We start from the raw sequence: 16124 nt of genomic DNA, 5'->3' as shown, positions 1-16124 counted from the left end.
TTATAAGCTCTTATACCAAACTCCTCCTTAATTTGGTAGTCTAAGGGTTAAAGCAGTTCAATGAATTTGCATGATATTGCACTGGTTCAAAGATCGAACATTGTTTACAAAGTTACACATGATGACAATACATTAGAATTTCCATTCCATCGTTCATTATTACATTTTCCTACAGTTACGTTGAAAAGTGGCCATTACTGCACTGATTACAGAACGCAAAGAATCACTTTTCCGCTCTAGTGCGGGAAAAATTTTTCTGCACTCCAGATTTGCAACATTGCAACGCAAAATACTTAATAGGTTATATGGAGCAACAGTGCAGCAAAATCAAAATGAAGTTGGTAACAGTGACTGGGCTGCTATAGTGAGCAGAGGTGCAACGAAGCACAACGCGCAAATTATTAAGTATATATTATAACCAAGGACAACATTTTTATTCAATTTGACAATAAATTAAGTTTTTTATCAATAATAAAATTACACAGAAAAACAGTTGATGGATTTCAGGCAATTTTACCTATAATTACCCACTTTTCATATTCAATGGTAACTGTAGGAAAAATTAAATGTGAAATACGTGTGCAAAGTTCCTCTGCTGCACTCAAGAAACCATTCCGCCCTCGCCTACGGCTCGGGCGTAATAGTATATTTCGCACCTAGGGTCGAAAATGTACGTTTTCCGGCTCGAGATCGCGGTTTTCAAGTTCGAGACGAAGTCGAGAACTTGAAGCGTTTGAGAGCCGGAAAAACATTTTTGCCCGTGTTGCGAACGCTATTTTTCGCCACACCAAAAAAAAAAAACTTCCCAATATTTATAAGAAATTGAAAAATTAATAAAATTCAAACAGCCTATTTTGATAGTTTGAATCTTGGTTGAATCTCTCTATGACAACTTTTACTGTCAATTAATTTCAATATTACTAATTAATAATTTACAATAGTGACTATATTTTTATACTATTAATATTTCGAATAATTGTTTGAATTTTTATAGCTCGCGCTTTGCGCCCGGTGCAATATCTCATGGATAGATGGATGAATAGAATTTTCATTACTATTTTGAAATAATGTGATGAAAAAATTAATATAATTGCATATTTCACAGTTTTGTCTCAAAATATATCTAAAAAATTGATTGAAATTTAAATTATGGTAACTAATATAAAAAATAGCTAATAAAAGTCGAAATTCATCGACAAAAAAAAATGTCATTGACCGAGGTTCGAACCTAGATCGTGTTATTCACTGAGCTTTGAAATTCTGTTGTATTACGCCTTTATGCTCTCGGCTATTGCATAATGTAGAAAGTAGAAGCCTGACTGATAACTCTTAGCGTACACGTAATACTGTAAACTAGACTTCTAAAAAAGTTTACTTCACTCCTAAAAAGCGTACAACCTTTGACTATAGAAAGAAGGTTGTTCTTCAAAGAAAGAACAACCTTCTTTCTATAGAAGAAGGTTCTTTCTATAGTCAAAGGTACAACAGACTTTGGCTCATGACTTATATTATTAAATTTAATATTATTATCTGTTTCACAATAAAATTTACACTCTGAATTAAGTCAGGTAACGTATGTAGGCTACTATAATATAGTGTATAGCGGCATATTAATTTGAAGCCGGTTTGCCGGCATTTTCACAACAAAATATTGCTCTGAAATCATAGAGAAAACATTCGAAGATTCAATCTTGAGTGGGCCTAATGTTTTCTCTATATGGTTCAATATTAAAGAAAAATTATCTAAAAGTTTTGATAATGAATTACGGAAAAATTACTAGGAATTTTTTAGTCAAGGCTGAGTTTCACCAGTAGGCTTACCTTAAACTTCAGATCTCTGCTGTATTTTCTTGTTATTATAGTTGATTGTATTGCATTAAGAAGTGGAATTCGATAATAAAAAAGAAACAATTATTACTCTACCTCACTTTTAAATATTGATACAATTATTGTACTTTGATTTCAAATTCGATTCTTCACTTTTAAATACTTGCGATACGTACCTTTCTGACAATGGACAATGCAGCCATTGTATTCATTGTTTGATATCAAAAACACAATAATAAATATTAAATTATTAAACAGTAATTTATAAAATATATTATAGACATAATACCGCGATTCACGATACATAATTATATAGATTATTACAGTCGTTATGAGATTATCTCTCTATGATTTTTGTGAGATCGGACACGATCAGCTGTTATTCAAGGTCATTTTACAGCCCTAGGGCCGTAAAGTTTTACCGGCATGGTCGGAAAACAATCACTTTCGGCCTCCATATGACGCACGTAAACCAGCTCATTACATCCAAGTGTGGCGAAAACGTTTCTTTCGGTGCAGCAAACTGCCACTTTGCGCACTAGTTGCACAAATAACTATTGAATATGATATTCATATTCGATGCAATTCTTCATCGTTTTCCTTCTTAAAATATTGTACGCTTAGACAATGATTTGCATTGGATAAATTACCATTCTCACATACTTTTCCCTTGTAAACGATCTTTTCTCACCAATCTCCAACAAAAACTACTAATATCCAACAAGAATACTATAGAATGTTTGACCATTTGGATCAACTCAAAATGTAAATGGAGTAGAGAGAATCAGATCAAAGATTGCTGACAGATTGGCTACAACGCTCAATTAATCTTAAATGAAATCTCAGTGGTGAAGAAACTAAGATGTAACTGAAATAAAATTGTATGAATAGTGTATTTTGTAGTATCACTTGACCGAGAATGATCCGATGGAGTATTCCAGAATCATACAATGAGTACTTTCATTAGTCAACCAGCTCAGTTGATCAAAACGTTTCAAGTGCTCTCTCTTTTGGCACTTGCTATTTCATACGAGGCTCCAAACCATTTAATTAAAAAGCTTTTGCATTAAATTAAAATTCCCATTACGTTTCGACAGAGCGAAATCGAACATTTTTCCAGGTTGAAACCTTGACTCTATTGATTGATATTAATGAATAAATAAAATAAATTTATTTCCTTTGAAAAATACAAACAAGCAATTAAAACATAAAAAGTACAAAATATCTAAGATAAAATACAATAGGTCTATAAACAAATATTGAATTTAATTCTTTTGGAAATCAACCCACTTATAATATAAATTGATACTAATATAAATTATTAACTATGTTACTAAAGAAACAGTAGGTCTATAGTTTTTGAATCTCGCCATTAGCATAGATTTTAAATCATGTCATCAAATATCTCCTCATCATCCACGCACAAGTGAATATCTATGTATACAATCAGTAAAAAAAAGAAAGCTAATAAATTTATAAGATTCCTATACATGCACAAGCTAAAGCTTCATGTGGGATTCATCCGCAAGAAACATTCATACTCGTGAAGGAGTCTAAAAGCCCGAAATTTAGATGTAATGTCATTGCATCAACTATAAGCAATCGACTGCATTTGCTTCGTGATACATCTCAAGTCATAATTCAAGATAAAGCACATACTTCCTATAAATTATATTTCATTCTTCAGTTTATTCTTTGAACAACAAACTACATCATTACAGTCAGATGAAAACTCCTTAATACTTGACTCTTTTGTAGCTTTATCATGGGAAACTCTATAGTACTGTATATGATATTAGATAGCATTTTATTTTTTTTATTTATTCATTTATACAATGATACGTACAATATCATTTTCAATTATGAATGATTAGGAAAGGAACAACAGGCTGTAAGCCCAAAACTGTTCCTTCCCCAAATTCAGATAGAAATTGTCCAAAAACAGGCTATGTTTACACTTCATGATTTTTGTCCAATTTTGAGTCAAAAATATATATATAAAACTAGGAATTTAGAATCTAAAGAATTTGAAATATCTCAATCAGTTATACATTTATTACATTTTAATCGATATTTATCTTTCAGATTGAACCTTTTCATTATAACCTGAATGGAAAATTAGCAAGCAAAGTTACCAACATTTTAAACAGGGTTTTAACTGTGAAATGTATCTGATCGACCAAGTACATGAGTGGTTACTTTATGGACGCACTAATGAGCAAATGACTGTCGGTGATCATAGGCCTACATCGATGTAGTCCCTCCAAATTATTTTGAGATAGGACGCCGATTCAAGGGCAAAGCTGAGAGAGAATGGTTTATAGAGTGAAAGAGGAACGGTGGTGGTGGAAGAGAGTTTGAGCATCTGCACTGAAGTTTCGAAGCCCACGTTTTGGGGGTTTGAGGGTTTGGGGCGGGGGTGTTGAGTTGGCACGATGGAAGCGCATATTTTAATCCCGAAATTAATTAGCGGCGGAGTGAGACGCTTGAATAGTTCAGTTGTTAACAGCTGTGGCCAGCCGACAGTGAAATCGGCTTACAACAACTGTGCACAGATCAGGCAGGAATCAGGGCCAAAATACGATGACATAGAGCACAAACAGACGTGTGACACTGACGCAAGCAAATTTGTGACAGGTTCTGGAATGAAAATTGGAAATTCCCTTCAAATGACTTCAAAGCAGGTTACAATCGCTGTGCCAACTCAATCTTCAAGTGACTCACCTCTTGGTTGGTTTCTGTGCTATTGCTGCTGGTGGTGGTATTAACTCGATATAGCCAATGAGCTGACGGATTGGACGACGAATGTGGTGGGGTGTTTGCAGGGCGAGATTGTCTGTCACTCGCCCACAAACATAACTCCTCGTCAAAGTTTTGTCCCATGTCTGAGCAGCTTATTCACCACCAACCCGTCGTCTAGATTGCACTTCGATTCAAGGGAAATCGTATTTGAATGTATGCACAATTATTCATTTGAGGAACACTATTTCACATTGAAGAACACTATTATTTAACATAGATCTACTGTAATAATTTTTCGCATTGTATTCTTGGATTGTTGTACCGCAAATGTTTTCATGAAAATAAGTGTTTCACTATGAAATAAGTAAACTCTTCATTTGTAGAGCTTTATTCAAATAAAATTGAACATGACTTTCTACTAGTAACGGATCAACAACATTTGATATTTATGAATGAATCAATGACAACGAAAACATATGGTTTATCATATCATTCTACCCGGCTAGATTTTCGTGTTATCTTAGGGGCAAGATGACGGAGCGACACAGTGGACTCTTGTCCATCAGGGCGACGAATGTGAGCATACTCTGGGTTTGCTTCAATCAATTCAACTTCTTCTACTGATGAATCTTGCTTTGAATTTCTGTTCATTTTCTTCAGCCAAACTGGTCCTGGGCTCATTAGCCAAGATGGTAGTGACTGTCCATTTGTTGAGGATCTCATGTGTAGGAACATTCGTTCATGAGGGGTGCAATTTGTTGTAGTACACAAAAGAGATCGAATAGAGTGAAGTGCATCAGGCAACACTTCCTCCCATCGATTTGAATCAAGTCCTCGTGATCTTAGAGCTAGTGTTATTGCTTTCCATATAATTCCATTATATCGCTCTACTTGACCATTCCCTCTCGGATTGTAAGGCGTTGATCTACTAGTTGCTATCCCTTTTGAGCCAAGAAAGCTCTTCAACTCAGTTGACATGAAGGATGTTCCTCTGTCTGTGTGAATATAGCTTGGAAGGCCAAACATTGATATTAATGAGACCAGGCAATTTATGACTGTTCTCGCAGTCATGTCTGGACAAGGAAATACAAAAGGGAATCTTGAGTACTCATCAACCATCACCAGTAGGTATTTATTTCTTGTTTTTGATTGTACGGGTCCTTTGAAGTCCATATTAATTCGTTCAAAAGGTTTTGTTGCCTTTATGAGATTTCCTTTTGTCTTCATATACTGTGGTTTTATTTCAGAGCAAATTGCACAATTGGAGCAAATTTTCCTTACATCATCTACAGTATAGGGGAGATTTTTCATTCTGAGCCAGTGGTAGAAACGAGTTACACCAGGGTGACAAAGTTCATCATGGTATTTTGCCATGCATTTTCTTTTCCAGGTCTGTAGACTATGTTGAATTTGTATTCAGATAATTCTAGGCGCCACCTTTGTATCTTTTCATTTTTTATTTTTCTATTGTGTTGAGTGCCAAACATGAATGTGACTGATTTTTGGTCAGTGATCAAAGTGAATTGTTTTCGTAGTAAATAGTGTCTCCATTTTCTTATAGACTCCACAATGGCATAGGCTTCTTTCTCAACAGCTGAATGCCTGGTTTCACTTTGGGACAAAGTTTGTGAGAAAAAGGCTACTGGTCGAGAATTTTGTGTTAATGTTGCACCAATTGCAAAATCTGATGCATCTGTCTCAATTATGAATGGTACATTTTCATCAATAAAACTGGCAACACTTCCGGTATCAATAAGAGCTGGTGTATTTATTCCATTCACCGAAACAATAATTGTAGCTTTAGAAAGATTACTGGCTATACCAGCTGCAGTAATAGTTGACGTAGTTAGTTTTTCTTTGAGCGTTTTACTTTTACACACATGGGAAAAGTGTCCAATTCGGGAACATTTATGACAAGTCTTTCCTATTGCAGGACATTCTTGAGAATTTGAGTGTTTTTTATATCCGCAACGTTGGCATTGAACGGATTTCTCTACAATTGCCTGTCGATTTTGGGTTACAGCATTAACATCTGAGAAAGATTCACTCAAGCTTATGTTTTTGTTTTCTTCGGCTGACACTCTAGTGAAGTTACATGATAAGCTTAATCTTTTTAGTTCAGAATAGTAGTGATCAATGGACTCACCTATTTGTTGTTTTGCATTAGCAAGGCAGTATCGTGCATAAATTTCGTTCTTTGGTTTAAAGAACATATCTTCCAACATGGATATAGTTTCTTCATATGAAGTATAGCTTTCCACAATTTCGTATAAAGCAGGTGATAAGAAGTTTACCAATATTTTCATTTTGTCTTTGGTTGTCGTTCCTTCTAAGAAATTTTCGAACGTCTTTTTCCAATGTTTCCACTCTCTCTCTGCCGTAGGCGAATCTGGGTCGATAGATAATTCCTTTGGCTTGAGAAACTTGTCAATATGTGATTCCATCTTATCTTCTTCGTAGTTACGGTTTTCAATCGTTTTTGTCTTTTTCTTTGTCGGCATTTTATTTGATTAAATTGAAATAAGTAAACTCTTCATTTGTAGAGCTTTAATCAAATAAAATTGAACATGACTTTCTACTAGTAACGGATCAACAACATTTGATATTTATGAATGAATCAATGACAACGAAAACATATGGTTCATCATATCACACTAAAAAATCGGATAAAAAATTCTACTAGAGCAATCATTTAGTGGAATGATTCAAAGAGAATTTATACATTGAATCCACTATTCATAATACATATATTATTACCCGAAGCAGTTTAAATGTTACTTGTTGTGTAAGCGATCTCAGGATAATATATTATTTCGTTGAAGGAGGGTGAAAAATACTTTTCACATGATTTCCTACTGATATTTATAGTTTTCTATAGACAACAGATTTCTATAGACGGTTTCCAACACCTTTATGACCTGATATTAATAATATGCAGGTTTAATATAATATAGATTTGCAACAATTGTCACTGACAACAATGACTACTACGAAGAAATAAAGTCAAGAATTGGACAGGCTAGAGCTACTTTTAATAAAATGAGGAGCGTACTGAGTAGTACTGATCTTAGCCTGCATATCAAATTAAGAATGCTTAAAGGCTACGTATTTCCAGTTCTATTATATGGAATGGAAGCCTGGACTCTTAAAAAGAACGACACCGACCGGCTAGAAGCATTTGAGATGTGGGCTTATAGAAGAATTCTCAGAATAAGCTGGACTAGCAGACAACCAACAAGGAAGTATTAAGAAGAATGGGAAAGGACAGAGAAATCTTGATCACCATCAAAATCAGGAAACTGCAATACCTGGGTCATGTAATGAGAGGAGAGAGTAAATACACTTTTGCAAAACATCATACAAGGAAAGATACAAGGCAAAATAAGTATAGGAAGAAGACGGATCTCCTGGTTAAATAACTTGAGACAGTGGTACAACAGTAGTTCCATTGATCTTTTCAGGGCGGTTGCCTCAAAAATCAAAATTGCCATGTTGATAGCCAATCTTCTTAAAGGAGACGGCACATAAAGAAGAAGAAGATTTTCAAAAAACTCTAATACAATTTTGAAGGCAGAGCACTAAATTAACTCGCAACCACAATAATTGAGAACTTTCAAACCAGCACATCAGTTCACGAATAAAAAAATCTGGTGTTGTGCACTCACACAACTTTCCTTGCCGTTATGAAAATTGATCACCAGACGCTAGTGTTCCCGCGAATCTAAAATCAAACTTTGCATAGATGGGGCGGAGCTCCTGAAATTTTTACAGATATAGGACTTGTGGCAGTTAATAGAGCTTATCAATAACTATTTTAGGTATGAATTTGATCAAAATCGTTGGAGCCGTTTTTGAGAAAATCGCGAAAAAATCTGTTTTTTACAACATTTTCGCCATTTTAGCCGCCATCTTGAATCACATTGGATCGAAATTGTTCGTGTCGGATACTTATAGTGTAAGGACCTTGAGTTCCAAATTTCAAGTCATTCCGTTAATTGGGAGATGAGTAAAAATAATTGAATAACATTAATAATTGAATAATACTGTACAACAAATAATGATAATACTCCTCACCTAGAACCAGTGTCTTTGTGTGAGGAAGGGAAGTATTGTATCAGGTTTACTTATTATTCTATCCTAGTCTGATTGACATTGATAGAAAATTAACTGCAGTAGGAAATTCACGTGTGATGGAAATTTTTGTACAAGAGATGGATGAAAAGCTGAAAATGATGTTGAGGTGTGAGATATCGACCGCTGGCCTACCTGCTTCTATTAAACTGTCACCAAATTAGAAGGCATTTTGAATGGCCACTCATCACTCGGTCAGGTACAGCCTGTTGACAAAGGCTTTAATTAATTGTTTATTTTCTGAATATAAAGCTGGAAGCCTTTCCCTCAGCACTGCTTCCTCCTTTGAGCCGGCCACATTCTCAGCACTCAACTCGTCTCGTTTATAAACTAGTCCCCTTCCCTTAATTGTACTCGGTTGACCCGACCGACTAGCCTTTCCAGCGGCAAAATTGATTGAGCTCTTGTTAGTAAAATGCTGAGAGGTGAAAATTTAAAACTAGGGCTGCAACATGTCACCCGTTGTTTTTATCGTCACTCAACTGCAACTTTTTTCACTGAAAGGATTCAGTTTTAATTCGACCTTTTCAGTGGGCTGAAAGTGACAGCTTCTAGTGTTCACTTCAAGAAGGGCCACTGAGGAGTTCCTTCTATACACTGTTGTGATAGCGATTTGAGCGACACATAGTAGGCTACATTGTGCACAAGGGTAGCATAAATCATGCACTATTACATAGATTCAAGATTAGTGTTGATCTATTGAATGATTGTGTATTGTTTCCATGGTTATAGAGTGTCTATGTAACCCAAAAATCAATCCAGGATGAGAGTAATTGTGTCTCTAATTCAATGATTATATTGTACGATTCTTAAGAATAGAGATTGAAGATCTAGTGAAGACTAAGATAGAGATTAGATATCAAATCATAAGGTAAAATGCCTGAGGTTCTAATCCTCGAGTATACTCATGTATATTAATCGAACCAAATCAAATTGAATTTCCATAATATTCTGTGTAATATAGAGAGTAATCCAGAGTGGTTGTGTTACTATATGTTGGGAGCAATGGTTGTAAGATAACTTGTAAAGTACAATACTATTCTCCTTTTATAAATTCATAGTTATGTGTATTGATCGGATCAAATCTTATCAATCAAAATAAGAATATCGTCATTCACAACAACAAGAAAATTAAATACAGAGATTTTTCATAATAAAAATCTGTGGAATTTTCCCACGGATAAGAGGCAGTGTGTGAGTAAAGATCATCAAATATTCACATGAATTTAAAAAAATGTTGAGAAAAATGATATCGCGATGAATTTGATCCAACCTCGCATCTAATATAAAGTTGTGGAATCTCTCTACAGTAGATCGTACTTTGATTTAGTCTCAAATCAAAGTTTGTGATTGACACCCAAAGTAAGCTATCAACTGGATTATTTCTCCTCATGAGGTTGCGTTAGGGAAGGCCTACACTTTGGATTTCGCTAAATCTCTCGAAATAATCTGATACTGCTGATACTGTTTTTCCTCACGCAGTCTTTCACGTGAATAAATGCTCTATTATTGTGAGCTAATGCACCACTCAATATGCGTTATAAATATATCAATCGCTTCAACTCTTCAACTCTTCAACTATCAATCGCTGTATGTAGCGACATGCTTACAAAAATTTTCAGTTCTCAGTTTATGAAAGCTCTTGATGATTTACATTACATAGTATTATGCTGACTTTGATTGAGTGGCTTCTTTTGTATTTAGAAATTGAGAAGAAATAGTACCTATAGAAGAATATATACCTTGTATCCACTGGAAATAATTTGTTTGTTATGATTCATACTTAAGTGGAATAAATACAATACAAGCAGGCTGAATGATACATGATAGTGCAGTGATGGTAACTGAGAATGTATTGAGAATCCATTTCTAATTCCAGAGTTCATATTGCATCCGAATAATTTTCGTTGTTTGTTATAATGCATGCATGATGTGGTCGATCAATTTAGAAATGGAGGAATGAATGACAGTGCCAGAATACCAAAGCTTATTGGGAATTCATAATCAACATTAGTTCAACATACTTGGAATCAATTTACTCGTTTCTGTGGTGAATGTAGACGATTTGATATGAATTGGTTTGGGTATGGGCTACGCAATCCTGAGGATTCTGGCTGATGTGGAGTGGGATTCTCGATATTGTATTATTTGAACATTTTGTGAAATATAAGTCTGTTTGCAGTCTGAAAAATATATATGCCTCACATTCAAAAAGTGAAGGAATCCATAATATAATAAAGGGAAGAATTGGCTTAATACACGTACAGGTTAGGGAATTCAGAAATGATGCATCATCATGTCTGAAGTAGGTACTGAATTACCTTAGATTTTGCATAGATAGATTTTTAATTAACCGAGGATGGTTAAAGGCCTATTTTAAATTCTTCAAGATATCAGTAGGTCAAGTTTTCCGTTTGTCAAGTTTTTAATTAGACTCTTGTGAAGCACGGGTTACGTGCTATTATTTGAATGAAGAAGTTCAAATTACTAAGGTTCAACTGCCAATACCAATACTACGCTATACTATACTTGAACATTATGCCAGGTTCAAAATCCAGATACATTTGCATAAACCTATCTTTCACACGAAACGTTTTACTCTATAATGCAAAATTGCTATCTATCGCTATGTAAAATCGTATTTATCAGTAAAAACTTGGCCTAGAATTGAACGTAAATGATTCGATTTAATGATTGGTCAATGAATGAGCTATGGTGATGAAAATTGAATTTTGTAATGAATACCATTCAGCTCATTAGGCATCAACTCATGTCCTCACAAATTAGAATCTGAATTAATCATATTCTCAAATATGCAAATAACCGGGCTTTTCGATAATAATGGAAGAAAGGATTAAGGTATTATTTATTCGGAATATCCAGAATTATATTTATTGTGAGCCCAAGGATTATAAATGGTTACAGTATTCTCAGGACAGTTGTTGTAATACTGTTATCGAATCCCTGGTTTGAAATTAATTTCAAAACTGAATAATCGCAACAATTCAAAGAAGGATTATAGCGTAGTTTTAAGCTCGGATTTTGGACATCCTCATTCCGCGGAATTGAACAATAGTCTATAATAAGATGATAATGATCCGCAACTAATCGCATATTGTTGATTTTGATCAAGCTTTGATGAATAGAATTTACACTGCTGTCCAAAGTTGAATCAACTACTGTTGAGATTGAATAGGATATGTTTTCATTTAGCTGGGTTTGTAGTTGTTAATAGTGGTCAATATGTGAATATATTAAAGTTCACAATCGAAATGTTTTATTCTCAACTAAAACATACCAAGTAGAAGCATATTTTTCCATTCTCTAAAAAGAGCCAATTCAAGTTGGTTGATGATCAGGCAATATTGAAACGCACTCAAAATCCAACTAACTTCAGATACCCTATTCAAGCACCACTTTGTTAATTTCTATTGCTTTCAGTAAATCGATTGATTCCATTATTTTATAGTTTCTCATACTAATAACGAACGAAAAAGGAGTTGTAAAGTTGTTAAACCAGACAAATAGAAGTTATCCATCTCTTATCATTCTGTTTTACTTACATTTCACAGAATGGTCGTGCTAACAGCAATAATTGTGTTGATCTTTACTCTCTGTTGATGTATTCCAACATGTTTGTGTTGGAACGTGAGATGAGAAGTGTGGAAGCTTTCGAGGTGAAAAATAAAGTGAGTGAGAGAATGAGTGAGTGAGTGACTGGGTGTGAGTGAGTGGAAATCTCGGAGATGTTTGTGACCCAAAGAGAGGAAGAGAGAGAGTGAGTAAGGCCGAAATGGGAGCCAGAGAAGGAGAGAGTGAGAGATTGACAAAGAGGGCGAGAAAGTATGATTCTCGGAAAATAGTGACCGAGAATTCTGAAGCTGCAAGGGAGCACTGTAATAGGCTACAAGGAGCACCAACCAGCATTCTCTCTCACTTGGTTGAGTTGGAGCAGACTTTAGCCATCGAAACTGCTCATTTAACCGGAAAGCCTAGTCTAGCTACACCTTGGCTTTACTTTTATCTCTGCCTTTTGAATATTAATGCAATTAAATCACTCTAACGGAATTAAGGATACACAGTTTGCCCGTAGTCTTCGATTGTAACGCGAGCAGTCTTCTCCCAACTCTAATTTGCTTTTCCTCACGCCGATAATTCTCTACTTTCTCTTTTCTATTTTTCTTCCAATTTCTCAACCTAATCACATCTGTTCCACTTCCATATCTTTGTCTTTTCTCTACAGTGTTGCTTCAATTACTGTTAATAATGAATAGACCTAGATGCTAACGCATTAAACGAAAAAAGTTCAATAGTGTAATCGTAAACTCGATAAAAATAGCTGGAAATACAGCAATAAGTGTCTAATATTTGAAGGATAGAGGATAAACCTTTAATAGGAGACAGTTATTTAACGTATTTGTGCCTGACAATTCTTTTCAGCCCTCTCATAATTTTCTTCTTCAACCACTTTTAATAACAGTATTATAAAATTTAATCACAATTTTCTTGGGATCCCTTGAACTCATCAACCAACAACCGACTTGGCAACATTGAAATCCCAAATGAATTTGATGAAGAATCTTGAATTCAAAGAAGAATACTTGGGTGGGATTCCACCCATACGTGGTTCTTGCTCCATGAAAATTTCGTAGTGGACTGAGAGTAGTACAGAGAGAATGCAATGAAGGGCCGGCCATTAATAGAGTGTAACAGGGTTGAAAGTGATGCACTTTCTCTCTCATTCAAGATATCACAATTCATCATCTGATCAACAATATTTGAATGAGTCATTACATTGAAACTCTATAAAACCAACTGACAGCATCAAGAATAGGATTTCAATAATTTTTCTATAGATTAATTCGTGTAATGTCACTTCCTCTTCCCTCTAAAAGTGTCTGTGAAATAAGACTTTGCAAAAAAGTTTGATAGGTTTTGAGCTCGAATAGAATTTGAAAGGATTTCATGAATTGCAATTATTGACTTAATAATGGCCTCCTAGTATTGTCAACTGAAAAAAGTGATCAGTAAATCATAATGAAGATGGATAATTTCATATACATATCCAAATCCTCAGAATATATTTTTTTCGATTGGAATTAACAATTTATCTTCTCATTTTTATATTGAATCAAGTCTGGATGAATTTTAACAGCGAATTCAATTTGAACCTCTGATCTGAGAGACTGTGAATCGGGTGTATTCCAATGATATTCCGATTAGCCTTGTACGATTTGTTTACTCTACTCCCATGTTGAATTTCCTCGTTTCAGAGTGCTTCCCACGCTAAAAGAGCTTCCAGCACGTTGAGAAGAAGCTTCCTTACACCCACTTCAACACACCTACACTTTTGAAAGTCATGCTGATCTTTCGACTACTTTTCAAAAATGAGTCCGTGAAATTTTAAAACTGGAACAATTGTTTTACAGCCTAGCACAATTAAATGCATTTGATCAATTTCCAGATTTGTTTGCTACAATGTAGCCTCAACAGATTGATCTCACTCACTTTGCTGAACAGGCTTTTTGTAATGATTGAATGGCCAACAAAGTAACATAATTTATGATAACTAGTAATAGTTGATATAAATACGATAGTTGACATTTATTATTTTATCAATTTATTGAAATACACAAAACAAAACAAAATAAAAAAGAAATACAAAACAAAAAAATACAATAAAATGTTAGAAATATAAAAAACCATGGGCTTTGTGGTTGTGTGTGTTTAAAGGACATCGAGGGCACATACCTTGGACTCATTAAGAGAGGACCAAAGTTCATGATTCTGCACCTAATAATCAAAGATAGAATAGTTGTTAAGCGCTCAGTGAGACGTAGAAGAATGTCTTGGTTGAGAAACCTGAGGGAAGCATTCAATTGCACAACACATAACCCTTTTTAGAGCGGCGGTGAACAAGGTGAGAATTGCCATGATGGTAGCCAACTTCTGCAATGGAGACTGTACTTGAAGGAGAAGAAGTACTAGTTGGAATACATACCAATTTCTAGTCATTCGAATGTGCTTTCCAGCATCCAGAATGAATAAAATAAAATTTCATTTCTAGAATGAACAAATTCCACTGTACAGGAAAGTCAATTCAATCAAGTGTTGTATTTTTTTAATCATATCGCGGTTGAGCTTCATTTCATCTTGAATAATAGTTAACTTTGACCGTGTATAACGTAATAAAACATTCCCATACGTCACTCAAAAGATAAGTGAATGAATCATTGAATTCAATTCAACATTTACTTTTCCATTGATTATTGAAGAGTTGTGGCAAAACTTCATGATTTGAAGATTGAACAATGAATCATTGAACTTGGAAATCAATTCATCATTTACTTTTTCATTTATTATTGAAAAGTTGTGGCAAAACTTCATGATTTGAAGGTTGATAACAATAGCTTTCCAAAAAGGATGTCTAGAGAATTTCTTTTATTCACCATGAAGTTCCTTCAAGAGGGTATGGAGAGATATCGTTCAAAATATAACTCAACATATTCCATTAAAATAAGAAGAAATCCAATAATTGTGAAACCAAGAAAGTGTTCATGGTGGTTGGCTTTGTTGCAAGTCTTATAACCTCATTTTTCTTATACTTTTCTACAATGACTGTTCAAGTGTATTCCAATTCACGAGAGAATCCAATTTTTCCAGACCTTGAAACTTCTTGCAATCTACAACATCTCAATTTCTTGTACGGTGCCTCGTTGAGTGTAATGCACGTTTTCATTCTGATGCTATCATCACCTTTTATTGGTCAATCTCTGGCAGCAGAAGAATGCAGCACGTTTATTGCGCTATTCCCACTCCCTAAACATAAATATAGATAACAATATAGGTTCCCGCCGCCTCTATACCCAGTATGCAACTGGAAGCTCGAATTAGAATGAGCAGCAAACGATAACGCTGGCAAGAACATTACTGTAAATTAAACACCAACTCAAACGATATTTGAAACGCTAGAATTTACTATTATTCTGGAGGAAGTCTTATTCTCAAGAGCTTGTGCTACCGGAGGAAGAATAAACGAGACTAGAACATATTTCCATCCATTCAATTCCCAGTTTTGAGTATTTCAAGTTACCAAGGACTCTAAATTCGAACTTGAAATGAAATTTTGAAGACTCTTCTCCTTCACCTTTCATTTCAAATAAATTCGCTTCAGTATAACTATTTTCTAGGCACTTGTCATCTCACAAAATACATCTAAGTGAGAATTTCTAATTTGAACCTTATTCAAAGGTACCGGTCACTATGGTTTACAAAAAGTATATTTTCTCTCAAAAGTCACTGATTATTTCCACCAAGTCCTCGTTTTCTGTAAAGCCAGTTACACACACATCGATTTGGACGTTCGATTTTTTGCCGTCCTTATTAATATTCTACGTAGATTGACAAACTAAATCTGTTTAATC

At 34.7% G+C, this 16124-nt stretch overlaps 1 protein-coding gene across 5 annotated transcripts in view; it reads left to right on the top strand.

The window, feature by feature from the left end:
* LOC111043473 (collagen alpha-1(XVIII) chain) overlaps positions 1–16124 on the top strand; it is a 206737-nt gene that overhangs the window by 17590 nt on the left and 173023 nt on the right. The gene's annotated exons all lie outside the window — the stretch shown is intronic.

This window comes from Nilaparvata lugens, chromosome 5 (genome assembly GCF_014356525.2).
Source record: "Nilaparvata lugens isolate BPH chromosome 5, ASM1435652v1, whole genome shotgun sequence".
Lineage (NCBI taxonomy): Eukaryota > Metazoa > Arthropoda > Insecta > Hemiptera > Delphacidae > Nilaparvata > Nilaparvata lugens.
The sequence above is the reverse complement of the archived record's forward strand: the minus strand, read 5'-3'. Positions and strand labels throughout refer to the sequence as shown.